We start from the raw sequence: 13030 nt of genomic DNA on the forward strand, positions 1-13030 counted from the left end.
AGAGAGAGAGCGAGACCCGGAGGGAGGGAGGGAGGGAGGGAGAGAGAGAGAGAGAGAGAGAGAGGGGGAGAGAGAGAGAGACGGTAGCACCGAGGGCTCCGGGAGGGACTGCCTGAGCGCAGTGCTCTGAGGCGTGAGTGGAGGGAGGGGGAAATTAAAAAGCCAAAACCAAACCCCCAAAATTTCAAATATTTAAATTTAAATAAAAAAGTGAGGGAGGTGTAGAAGGAGAGTGCTTCAACTTTTTCTCTCTCTGCCCAGCAAGGTAAGGGAGCGGCACGGGGCTTTGCTTCGCTTTCTCGCCGGTTTCTGGGAGGGCACAAAGGTAGCGGGATGGGGCGGCGGCGGCATCTCCGCTGGCGGAGTCGCGCTCGGCGCTGTCACCCCGCGGAGCGCAGCCTCGGGGGCGGCGGCGGCGGGCTGCGGGCTGCCAGCGGCGCGGCAGCAGCACCCGTGTCACCCGCGGGCTACGGGCGCCCGCCCCAGGGTGGGCTCCAGCCCTTTGTTACCGGCGTCTTGCATCGGGGCGGGGGGAATAACCCGAGCGGATGGGGCCGGGCGGGGGTGGGAGCAGCTCGGCCGGGGGGCTGCGGGAGCACAGCAGCCGCTGTGGCCGGGCGGGCGGCGAGCAGCCGAGCCTCGGGACGAGGCGGGCGCGGGGGGTGCAGGTGGCTCGGCCGGGGAGCGGGCAGTGCGCCCCCGCCCCGCGCTGCCAGGCGGGCGGCCGCCGGCAGAGGGGGCTCGGCCGCCTCGCCCTCCGCGGCCGCGGGAGGTGCGCCCGGGGCGGGGAGCGCCGGCCGTGGGTGGCCCGCGGGACGGGCGGGTTTGGGGGCGCTTCTGGACATGTGCAGGCCGGGTTTGAGGAGGGAGGGGAGGATAGGGCGCTGCCCCCCTCGCGGGGTGAGGGGCTGTCGCTGTGGCAGGGGCACGGCTGTGTTCCCGGGAGACGCGGCGGCCCCGACGCGCGGTGGCGGCCCGTGCCACCGGCGGCCCGTCCGTGATGCTTCCACCGCGGGGACAGCTGACCGACAGGGCTCCTTTGCTGTTGGGAAGTACGGGTAGAACGGGGGAAAAGCGGCTGGGATGAAGGCGGCGGCGGCTCCCCGCGGCGTCTGACAGATGCATCCAGGGGCCTTTAGGTACCGCCGGGTCCGGCCCTTCTCTCCCGGCGCTCCCCGAAACCTCCGAAAGATGAAAACTTTGTGTACACCATAGGATTTCGGCCAGCTCAGCGGGTGGGCCAAGCGTTGCTGTTTGTTTAGGCCCCAAGCCTGCAAATATTTATCCGTATTCTGAAATTTAGGAATTATCAATGGTTAGATGTGTTTGAAGTGCGGGAGACTCTTTCAGTTAACCCGTGGAAAAATATTTTCCATGTCTGCTGCTTGTCAGCATGTTTGCTTTGAATCCTCTCAAGATAGGACCTTTTTTTACATTATTCCATTTGCCTTTCTTTGAATTGGTGCCTCTTCATTCTTTTCCACTGAATGATACTTTCAGTATTATTGAAATAATACTTCATATTCTTCATACTTCATTGATACCTTGTTACAGAGAGCTTTCTAAAAGATGGAAATAAAAAAAGCTGAGAAGAAAGTGTTGTGTCTCATTGCCTGACTAGAAATTACTTTATTTTATTTAATATATTTTATTTTATTTTATATATTTTTACAATTGTTACTCTTGTTTGAGAGGTGAAGCAAATAGGTGCATAGTTCAGTTCCAGGTACAGTTATATATGTTGCTTCTGAGACAGGTAAAGCTTTCAGCACTTTTAAATAACGTAAGACACACCTAAGTTTGATTTTTATGAAGGGATATGCCCTCTAAAGAGAAACAAGGATGGGTTTTATGTTGATTGAAAAACTTATTACATATGTGCTAGTGTATTAAAAAAATCTTTACAGATTTTAAACATGATCCTGTTGAATTTGCTTGTGAGTACAACAAAAGCACTTATGAAGCTGGAGGATTAGCTTGTTAAATACCTCTTTGCAAAGGAATAGGGATTGTGTGAGTTTTCTCAGAGCTGTTGAGAAATATTTAGTTATTTGTCATTTTTAACATTGGTGGATTTTGTGCATATGCTTATTTTTCTCATGTATTCTCAAGTATTCCCAGCAAAATGCTCCAGAAAGTCAATGAATAATGCTCAATATGTGCCTACCTGTTTAAATGATTGGGTTCTGAGCCCTGAAGTTTTAATTCAACATCTGTAAATACAGATAAAAAGTACAGTGTTTCTTTCTGCTTACTGTTAGTAGTGCTTGTGCAAAACAATTTTTTTCTAAGGTGTTCAACAGGAAAAAAAATTAGCTGTAAAAAACAATCTGTACATACCAGGAATTTTTATTGGTTGGGTTTGGCTGTAGATAATGTAGCAATCATAAATAGTGAGGATTTTTTGGTAAGGCAGTTTTTAAGTCCAGGATGTATTACTAAAGGAAATACCTAGTAATAGGCGAGCTGATCACTGAGCTTTTACTGGGATAATTAAATTACGTGAAGTTTCTTAAGATGGCATGAGGACATCACAGATGAAAGGAGGGGTGATCTGACTGTGTGAAAAGTTTGTCTAGAATTCAAAAAAAGCACATTTGGTTCAAGGTCTTCCGAAACACATAGCTACTGGCATTGGTATTTGGCAGTTCAACGAGTCATGTCCCAAGTATTTTGCATATACAATGTAAAGAAAATCTGGAGTCCAATTTAGGAGACTCTAATTAGTTACTATGGGATATAGAGAATTAAGCTAATTTTTTAAGGAAAAATGTCTGTACCTTGGAGCCAGTCACACTATGAATGCTGGGCTGTTTATTCAGTGTAAAATTAGACTCAGTATAATGTCAAAAATATACTCCAGGAAACCTTTTAGTGAAAGCTAAAAAAAAAAAAAAAGATTGAATGCTTTTCTCTCTAATTTTCAGTGCTTCTAGGAAATTTGGAGTGGGCATAGGACTGTAAGGATTTTACTTTCAGTGGTGTAACCAGTTTTGTAGTACCTTTTATATTAAGCATGTGGTTTTTAAAGTGCTCTTTTTGCTTTGTACGGTTCTGTACCATATGTTTTGTATTTAATTCTTTGAATGACCACTGAAACGCAGCCAACTTTGGGTAAATGTGGCAACTGTTAACTAGCGCTTAGCAACAGTGCACAATAATCAAGACGGGAAGTGAGGAAGAATACCATGTCTAATTGAAACTATGGGGGGCATTTAGCTAGGTAGGACATAATTAACAAAACATGGAGCTTGGACATGATATTAAGGCATCACGTCTTGACTCTTGCCAAAAAAGGATTGTGAAATCAATAATGTAAAAAAACATTTCGATACTTTACACCTTGGAAGAACAGCCTCTTTGAGATGTATGTTCTTTTCCCTGTTCTTGCATAATCATTTCTTCTTGCATGTAATGCAAAAGATGCATTTTCTTTTGTTTCTACAACATAATTGTGAGCAAGAGAACTGTTGGAAAAACCAACAAATGAAGAAGTAATAAGCCTTGACATTCTGACAATCATGTCTTTTACAGAATTAGTCCTGTGAACTGGAGTTCATTAGATATAGTAAGCAATTAAGAGATCTCTAAAATCCTGAAACAGATTACAGCAGCAGTCATAAAACAACACTAAACTTTTACAATTAATGTGGGGTTTTTTTCAGAATTGTTAACTTTCCTCAAATTCTGTCTTGTCATTACTTTCCTTAACATGCTAAGAAAAGTATTTCTTGTAAGAATATATGTTCAAAATGCTTTTGCTGAATGTAGTCTTGGGTTTTATTTTTTAAAAAATCCAGACCTGATCATTTCGTTTCATGTTGTATTTTGTGTGGAGATACATTCATGGACCAATTTTATTTCTTGTATAACCCAAAAACATCTTGTTTCTAAGAACTCTGAAGATATCCTCACATAATAAGGAGAGACCTAGTGAATAAAGCTTCAGTGAGTCATTGCAAAAGCTTATCTGCAACTCTGAGCAAGCTAGTGAAAATGATCCGAAATCAAGGAGCCATTCTTTGAAGGTGCATATATTGGTGAACTATCCAGTAGCATTAGGCTCTTAATAATTAAATAGAATCATTAATGTTTTTATAATCTGGAAGTAAAAAACACAGGATATCTGTTGTAGGAATGTAGATGACAGAAATTTGGAGCAGTGTTTATTCACAATGAGGACAGCCAAATTTTGGACACTGTTGTTCTTGGCTTGGAAGTATCAAACAGAAGTATGGAGCTCTTACAGAAATTATAGGCTGGATTGATGGGCCAAGGCCAATTGTATGAGGTTTAACGAGGTAAAGTGCCAAGTCCTGCTCTTGGGTCATGATAACCCCGTGCAACAGCACAGCCTTGAGAAGAGTGGCTGGAAATGTACCCGGTGGAAAAGGACTCAGGGGTAATGGCTGACAGCCAGCTGAACATGAGCCAGAGTGTGCCCAGGTGGCCAAGAAGGCCAGTGGTATCCTGGCTTGTGTCATACTGTGGCCAGCAGGACCAGGGCAGTGATTGTTTCTCTGTATTCATCACTGGATGAGGCTGCACCTTTAATCCTGTGTTCTGTTTTGGGCCACTCAATTCAGGAAGGATGTTGAGGTGCTGGAGCATGTCCAGAGAAGGGCACCAGAGCTGATGATGGTTCTGAAAGTCCTATGAGGAGCAGCTGAGGGAGGCAGGATTGCTTAGCCTGGAGAAAAAGAGGCTCAGAGGGGACCACCTTGCTAGATGGGTTTTGATCTCATCTGCCAGGTAACAAGGGATAGGACAAGAGGAAATGGCTTCAACTTCCACGAGGGGAGGTTTAGATTGGATACTGGGAAAAATTTCTGCATGGAATGGTTTGTCCAGCATTGCAACATCTTTCCCAGGGAAGCTGCTGAATCACCAGCCTTAGAGATGTTTATAAGAAGTGTAGTCATGACATTTAGAGACATGGTTTAGTGGCGAACTTGGCAGCACTGGGTTGATACTTGGACTCAGTAATCATATAGGTCTTTTTTGACCTAAATCTTTCTATGTTTCTGTGATTCTAAAATGTAATTAGTTTTGGTTTGGGTGACTGCTGAATCCTGGTGAGTTGGTTTCTGTTGTCTTATTCTGTTACACAATAATATCACAATTTCCGTGAAATCCTTTTGGGACATGAGAGACCATAGAGAATTGTGTAAATTACTACTTTCATTGAAGTGTATTTAATGTTATTCTCATTGAGTTAGCATTTTAAGTTCCATGGCACCTCAGATGTTTAGTAAAAAACCTCCATGGACTTGACCTGAAATCTTGCATCATGTACTGTCAAGTGTTTTGATTAATTTGGATTTAATTTTTTAAAAAATATTTATATGAAATATAAAAGATAGGAAGAACTATATGTTGTGACATAAAATCACCAGAAGAGTAAGAAGGTAGGGAGCAGCCTGAGTCAGTATGACAAGATATGATTGATTAATATTGGTCATGTAAGGTTTTAGAGAGGTTATTTTGAGGTAGTTTTTCAAACTGCTGGAGCTGTGCACAGAAAACAGTGTGGGCAGACCTAAGATACTGTTACTTAAGAGATTACCAGACATCTGTTGTACTGGTTCCATGAACAAGCCTGGAGAGACTAGTTTTGTGAAATGCTGTGCAGAGATCCTCTTGTTCTCTCTCTCCTATCTCCATCGCTGCTGGTAATTAGCTCTTTTCAAGACCCTTGGTGTGATTTGATCAGAGCACTTTGAGGGAAGTGATGAAGGTAATTACTGAATGTAACAGTGGTCTGAAACAAACTCTATTCATGGTCTTCCTTTTTAAAATGAAGATTCATCTGTGTGTCTCACCAAAAGTGATAATATTTCCCTAGAACTTACAGTGTGAAGCTTCTTTAGATGGTTATTTCAAGCTGCTGAACATTTTCCTGGTACTCCTGTCCTTTTGCACCAAATTCTGCTGCACCTCCCTCTGCAGCACTGATTTCTCTATTGAATGGAGTGCACAGCACCAAAATTTCAGGGAAATCAGTAGCCTTTTTTGAAAGGCTCTGTTTATGCTGCTGTTTTTCTCTAGAGCCATAATAAATTTAAATTTGGCTTCATAAAGAAGAATTAATGTGCATATGAAACATTTTACCTCTAGAATTCTGCATATTTGAGAGCTATGATTCGTTCCTCCCCTTTCTTTTATAATGCTACCTCCAACTTCAAAACTTGCTTTCTTGTAGACTCCCAGGTCTGTAGGCATAAGGAAACCTAAGCACAATTTTTCTGAGAGTGTGATAGTTAAATTATGCTTTTAATTTGGTAGAATTCCCTTATGCCACCTCCCCTCCCCCCTCCCCTGCATTATTTCCAGCTGTCCTTTAAGATAGAGGTGGTCATATGCAATTGTAATGCCAGTGCTCAGGGAGACTTGCGTATACTCTGAGTTGTATGGTCCCTTGTGGTGTTATCACTCAGGAGTAATTGAGTAATTAGAGGAGTGTTTGGAAATTGCTGTGAGCCTGATCCTCCACAGTCTTCCTAGTAAAGAGGAAATGATCACTTATTAAAAAAAGTGAAGTGTGGCACAGTGAGATCCAAGCTCTGGGCTTAGTGAGATCCAAGCTCTTTCTCCATCACACCCACTTCAAAGAGATAGTGTAGTGGTAAGGAGCAGCAAATGCAGATAGCTGAGCTCAGCTGCCTCTGATGCTCTAAGGACTCTGGGCAGCTACCTCTTCTCACTGGAATCACTGGTGAAACAGAGGTGTTCACAGCAACATTTTATAAATATTACTGTTGCCTGCCCACGCTCAGAATGAAGAGCCTATGTGACAAAACTGTGCCTTGGTGGCTTGATTTGTGATTTGCAGAGCCAAGTGCTGTGTTCCGTGTCCTGAGCCCCGGGTCCTTTTCCTGCTGGTACAGTACTTCACTGCTATTAGTTCTCTTATTTATCTCCTTGGTGATAATGTGTTTCACAGTGTACGACTGCATCTCAGTTTTGCCATTCAGCAGAGCAAGCCATCTACTTTTACTGCTTTTGTTCCTGCCTTGCTGACCATCTCCCTGTGGCTTCTCAGGAAGTCTCCCAAACTCTGCGTTGCTTTGCAGCATTAGATGGCTTTATTCTCCTGCTCTTTTACACTTTCAGTGTACTTGGAAAACAGCTGTTCAATAAAGAAAGCTTAATCTTTTAATTTCTTTAAACCACTTATGCAGAATCAAATTCTCAGTGCAATTAGGTGATTCCTTTGGGAAGACTGCGAAATAGGTCTTGATTTTTACAACTACAATGCACTGAATCAAGAAGTGGGAAACAGCTTCCTGCCAGTCATGTTGTATGTGACATTTAAGAACATGGTGGTTTCCCATTCTTGTAAAAATTGCTTTCAAAAATTAATATGTATAGATAAGTTTTTAAGATACTGTTGTCACTCTTTTGAACCTTAACCTCTTAGAGGGAAATTTCTGGTTGTGAGAACAATTAGAAATTAGGTGGATTAGCCAAGTGATCAGTACCACCCCACAGAGGAGCAGTTATGAAGAAAATGTAGAGGAGAAGGGAAAGGCAAAGCCATCCAAGAATACTTTAATGCCTACAGGCATGCCAGAGGCACACTGAATGGGATATTTAAAGCAGAAGTCCAGAGTGAAAAATATGCATATCCTCAGAGTCCCTTTTGCAGCAGTTTTTGTAAATTTTGACAGTTAGTGCCTGCCATATTTTTTTTCAGTAGAGTAGCCATCAGTCAATTTCCAAGCCTTTTGAGCAGGATGAAGACAACTTGTCTGCCAGACTGTGGACTTGGAGGCAGAAGGTGAAATAACAATCATGATTATAGCAGATGTGGAAGGTGAACTGGATTTCAAGGGCACAAAGATTAAAACATTAGCAGTCACAAACTTTTATGTCAAGAAATGAAATGACAGGGCATCTAAACATGAAGATTGTTTTGTTTTGCTGCATTAACTTAGTAATACTCTTCTTTCTTACTACACATCTGAAAATGTTTTGGGTGCTGCATGGAAATTACATAGGAGTTGCCTTCTCCAGAGTACTCAAAGCTAGAGAGGATATTGTGTATGTTTGTGCATGTACATATATATAAATATATTAAAGAGAAGAAGATAGGAATTAGAAATGCTGAGGTCTAATATCATACTGGTCCAATACATTAGTGGGTCTTTAAAGAAGATTCTTTTTTTAAATGATTGACTGGCTGAGATTATTTATACTGGGTTTTTGTGTTGTTGACAGTTTTCCTTTAGAGACCAGAAGTTCTTAGTGGGTAGTAGATGTGCCACTAGTAATGTTATTCAAAACAGTATGCCTTGGAAGCTTTTAAACAAAGGCCACCACCACAAAAAAACAACAACCCAATTTAATTTTAAACAGCAGATGTGACCTTGTGGCAGAAAAGCCTGAGAAGGAAGGGGAAAAAAAAGGATTATTCTGGCTGTTCTCAGCTATCATAATGAACAGTGTTGCTTGTTGACTGTCCAGCTTGGCTATTTTATTGAGGGAAGTCTTGTGTCTGGTGTCTGTGCAGACAGATGCATTATTTTCATCTGCAGCACAGCTGACTGGCTTTCTGTCAAGCTTGGCTTTGGGGTGATTCCAGTTGTCACATGGATTTGGTGTAGAAGGAGGGAGGCCATGCTTGCACTAGGAGTTAAGCACTCCCCTACACAGTGCAGTGTAGGTTTTCAGCTCCATTTGCTGTCACTGTAGTAAATCCATTTCTGATTATGTGCTAAAGCCAGACAGATTAACTGCCAAGTTGAACTTGTGAAGTTGCATGTGTGTTGCCAGAGTCCCTCCTGCTGGAAAAGGCAGATCTGTATAACCCGTAGACTTCGAACAGTTGAAAATTCATCCTAACATTGTTGCTTTGATGTCTGTTTGAAAGCAAAAAAACATGTTTGCTTTTGATTACCATGTTTAAAGGATGCTGTCCCAGCAGTGTAATAAATGAGAATTGGATCTGGGACTTAGTTTCAGTAAAAAACAGTGTTCTTCCAGATGCTTTTAAATTGAATCTTCCTGTGAAAATGGGCTCAACTTTGAATTCAATAAACATGCAGTTCAGGGGTTTAGGGCTGAAAAAGACAGAGGAATGCAACAGATGCTGGGTAGTTTTGGTGCTTCTTATGTCAGAGTATACTGATACTTTACTGATACTGTTCTCTATTCTGATTCACTGTATAAACAAGAACAGCACGAACCTCAGTGTATAACCTTGACACGAGTGGATCTTTATAGGTCACTAACAGTTTGTCTAAATTGCAAAAACTGCATGTTGGGAAACAGATGAAGCATTTGCATCAATAAAATATTTAATTTCCTTTAACAAAAGCTGGTTTGTGCCTTGGGCTTTTTATTTTTAAGAAACAGACCTTCAGTCCTTGATTCATTGTACTCCAGCTGAGAATCACTGAGAACCTCACAGTTAGATTTGACAGGATAATAAGTCAAAACTATCAATGCAGATCAGCCATGAACCAAAATACATCATAATATGTGTTGTTTTAATGGTATTTCCAATATGGCCCTGCCAAGAGTGTGAGTTTGGACTGGTTGACCTTCAGAGTTCTGTTGTTTGTTGTAAAATGGTGTCGTACAAAACCCATAAAACTTGGCAGTATTACCTATTGGTAAGGTACAGCTTCCTGAAACAATTCATCTGGCCCAAGGCCTTTGCAAAAGTACTCAAGGAACAGGCCACAGGCAGCCTGAACTGTTTTGGAAACCTGCTTTCCACTTTTCTTCTTTCTGGCCATTTTTCTGCTATTTGCCAGCTGTGCTTTCTGTATATCATCAGAATGTGTGCTGGTTGCACATCCAGTCACAGGCATTGACAGAGAGACTCCATGAGTTCTGCTACTGGCAGCTCTCTGCTAGTCTTGTCACCTTGGTGGATGGCAACAGAAATGGTCTGGTGATTGAGGCATCGCTGGGCATGTGTTAATAGGAGGGCTGCAAAGCTTGAGTGATTCCCTAAGAGGTTGTTTGGCCTGTCTGGGATGGAAGATTGAGCATCAAAGGGTAATAATGATACCTGATGGATTGACATTGTTGCATTGTCTAAAATCAAGTCTGTCTAGATTCACGTTCATAATTGAATGTTTTACTCTAAGGAAACTTGGAATAAGCCCAGTAGTATTAATTTTAAACCTTTTTCAGGGCCAAAATAAAGCATGCAGAAAAAAGAGACAGTTGTTATTTCAGTCAATCACTTCTACTACTTATTTTGTTAATTAGTGAGATTTGGGTACTGCAGTTTTCAATGACATTCCCTCCAGCATCTTTCTGTTGAGTTGTATGTGTGTCCATATGTTTTATTTTTCTGGACATATTGATTCTTGTGTGATGATTCAGTTTGTGGGTGGCAGTTTCTCCTTGACATATTCTAGCTGAACACACTCCATATGTAGAGGAAAACCGGCCAAGTGTGGAAAGAAGGGGGTTGTGCTTTTTTTGTTGCAATTATGAAAAGAGGAACAGAGGCTGGATGATAAAATACCTTTTCCTGCTTCAAATGATTATCTGAATAAATTGTGGGAGATCGAGGTTTTGTAAAAAAACATAGCAAGGGGGGGAAAGAACCAGACATTTACAACTGCAGATTGAATTTTCTTTGAGAAATTCCACCTCAGGAAGAAGCTGACTGGCAAGTTAACAAGAGCCAGAAAGCAGAACTATTTTATGATTCATTGTCCCAAAGACAGAAGCAAGTGCATTTTGAGGCCATATGCCTGGAAGGAGGCTGGCCTCAGGATGAATTAATTGAAACAATTCTGTCCTCCCTGTTCTAAAGTGCAGTTCATGCTGAGAGAGACTGATAAATTTCTCATTAGGAAATGCTTGTTGAAAATGTGGTCTATTCTCTGTGTTGTCACACTGCCTTTCTGATCTGGAATAAATTACATAAACTGTGCTCCTTTCAGCCAGCATGCAGAGATAAGAGAATGCACGGGTGAATCTTGTGTCCATTCTGTCATTATGTGTGCCAGGAAAAATAGCCCCAAACGAAATATATAAGCAGAAAATTGTTTTAAGAGAAATGTCCCCTTTTAACACTTTGATGTCAACCTGGGGAGCAAATAGTTAAATGCAATGCCACCATATAGCCATATGAAGGATAATACTCAGTTTCTGATGTTCTTTGTTTTGGAAATTAGGCTTGCAATTATGTACTTGCAGTTTTTTACTGGCTTACCTATCCCTGTAGGTTATCCCTTTTGCAAATGCGTCTGTGTTTCTATGGATAAACTTATTTTTACTTAACAGAGCTTTTAACTGATGATCATAGTTCTTTAGTGTTCTATTCTTCTGCCCATCCTTTAACAAAAAGTGGTGCTATTATGATTTTAATAAGACTGAGGAATGTTCTTATGTTTTGAACACGGCCTATTGCTATTATATTTCATGGCAAAAAGGGGACTTGTTTGGATCATTCTCAGATACAAACTTTATTTTGCTGTTGAATGGCTTAGTTCAAGTTAAAGAGTCAAGTTAAACTAATTATTATAACAAACTGTGTTAGAAGACCTAGACTTCTAAACCAGCAGTTTGAGAGATGGAGAATCCAAAGAAAATCTGTTGTCATTTTCTAAGGAAAGGATACTGGAATGCAGTTTCGTCAGACCTCATTTCATAGAATCATAAAATTATTGAAAGAGATTTGAGGTAAGCTTGTGTCCTTTTACATTTCAACGACAAAACAGGCAATGTGTCTGGAAATACCGCCTTGGCCAGGGAATAGGGAAATTTCTTTGGTCACTGAAGAAAAAGCGTGATGGTTTACTTAAGAGGGAAAAGGAAAATAATCTTGCTTTCCCCTCTTAGGTGCTTCTCTCTCTCTTACCATGGCAGAGTGGTGTAAAGTACATATATTTAATGTAAGGGAAAACACCTCTTTTAAAACTATGTAAATTCCTATGCAAAGCTGTAATGTATGTTTTTCTCCCAGATGATGGTCTGTGTATTAGCAGGTAAAGAGTATGGAGCTTTTGCTACCATGGTATATTTCCCACCATTTACACTGATGCACAAAAGAAACAAAACCCTTGCAGTCCATAATTAATATAATATCTGTAGAGAAATTGCTAACTTGCATTAGGGAAGGGTTATAGTTTTATGTCTTATTTAGCCAAATTCTGAATGTGTTAGAAAAATAAGTGGATCCATTCCTGAATAACTCTGGGATGACTATCATTGCCTGCCTGATTGGAGAGACTAATTTTGGTAAAGAAATGGATTTAATCCACAGGTCTCTTGTTCAGCTGTGAAGAGGCAAAAAAAAACAGCTGTAAAAATGTTGATGTTGGCCATGAATTTACATAAATAACAACTTGCTTGTTTTCAGGTGCATACTCAGGGTGATATTACAATGTGGAATTGGGTCTGCGGAAGATCCGGGTTATTTCCAAATTCTGCCACTGAGAGATGACACATGGCTTCTACATGCCTCAGATTCCCTCCCTCTAAACCAAGGGTGTTCTTGGCCTGGGAGTTTTTGAAGCACTACAGGATAATAGTGATTTGCTGTTAAGGTCTTTTATGGCTGAGCCTGGAGGGCGGCCCTTAGTTCAAGTCTCCTGCTCAGGTCCCTGGGCTGCTAAGCTTCATGCTCCTGTCAGAAAGCTTTAGACCTCAAAGAACAAATGGTGTTCTTGGAATACGTACAAGCAGCTATTTGGCTTTTGTGTTCAAACCTTCTGTTTAATTTCAATTAACTTAATTTTAATTAATTGAATTTAGACATCACAATCTCTGTTTTGCCTGTGAAAACTATTTGCCATGTGCAGAAAGCCGGGGCGGCGTCTCCACTGAGGTGACTTTATGGTGAAATGGATTCGAAAGTCCAAGGCCTTTGGTCAGTGAAGCAGCCCATGGCCCGTGTTTACCCACCCATAGTGGTGGCAACCAGTATCTGCACTGGTGTCAAAGGAGTACATGAAATACCCAGTGAAAATAGGCTGTGTCTTGCAGAAGGTCTTCAGCTGGCTAAAGCAAGCAGTAGTTGAGGAGGGAGTAAATAAAGCTCTTGCAGACCACATGCTGT

The 13030-nt window shown here is 41.5% G+C and overlaps 1 protein-coding gene across 1 annotated transcript in view; it reads left to right on the forward strand.

Annotated features, from left to right (window-relative positions):
- The first annotated feature begins 302 nt into the window (after positions 1–302).
- The window catches only part of GREB1L (GREB1 like retinoic acid receptor coactivator), a 131469-nt gene continuing 118741 nt past the window's right edge, over positions 303–13030 (forward strand). The window contains exon 1 of the mRNA XM_066562337.1: positions 303–325. The gene's annotated coding sequence lies outside the window, so the exon portion shown is untranslated. The remainder of the gene's footprint in view (positions 326–13030) is intronic.

This window comes from Molothrus aeneus, chromosome 1, assembly GCF_037042795.1.
Source record: "Molothrus aeneus isolate 106 chromosome 1, BPBGC_Maene_1.0, whole genome shotgun sequence".
In the NCBI taxonomy this organism is placed as follows: domain Eukaryota; kingdom Metazoa; phylum Chordata; class Aves; order Passeriformes; family Icteridae; genus Molothrus; species Molothrus aeneus.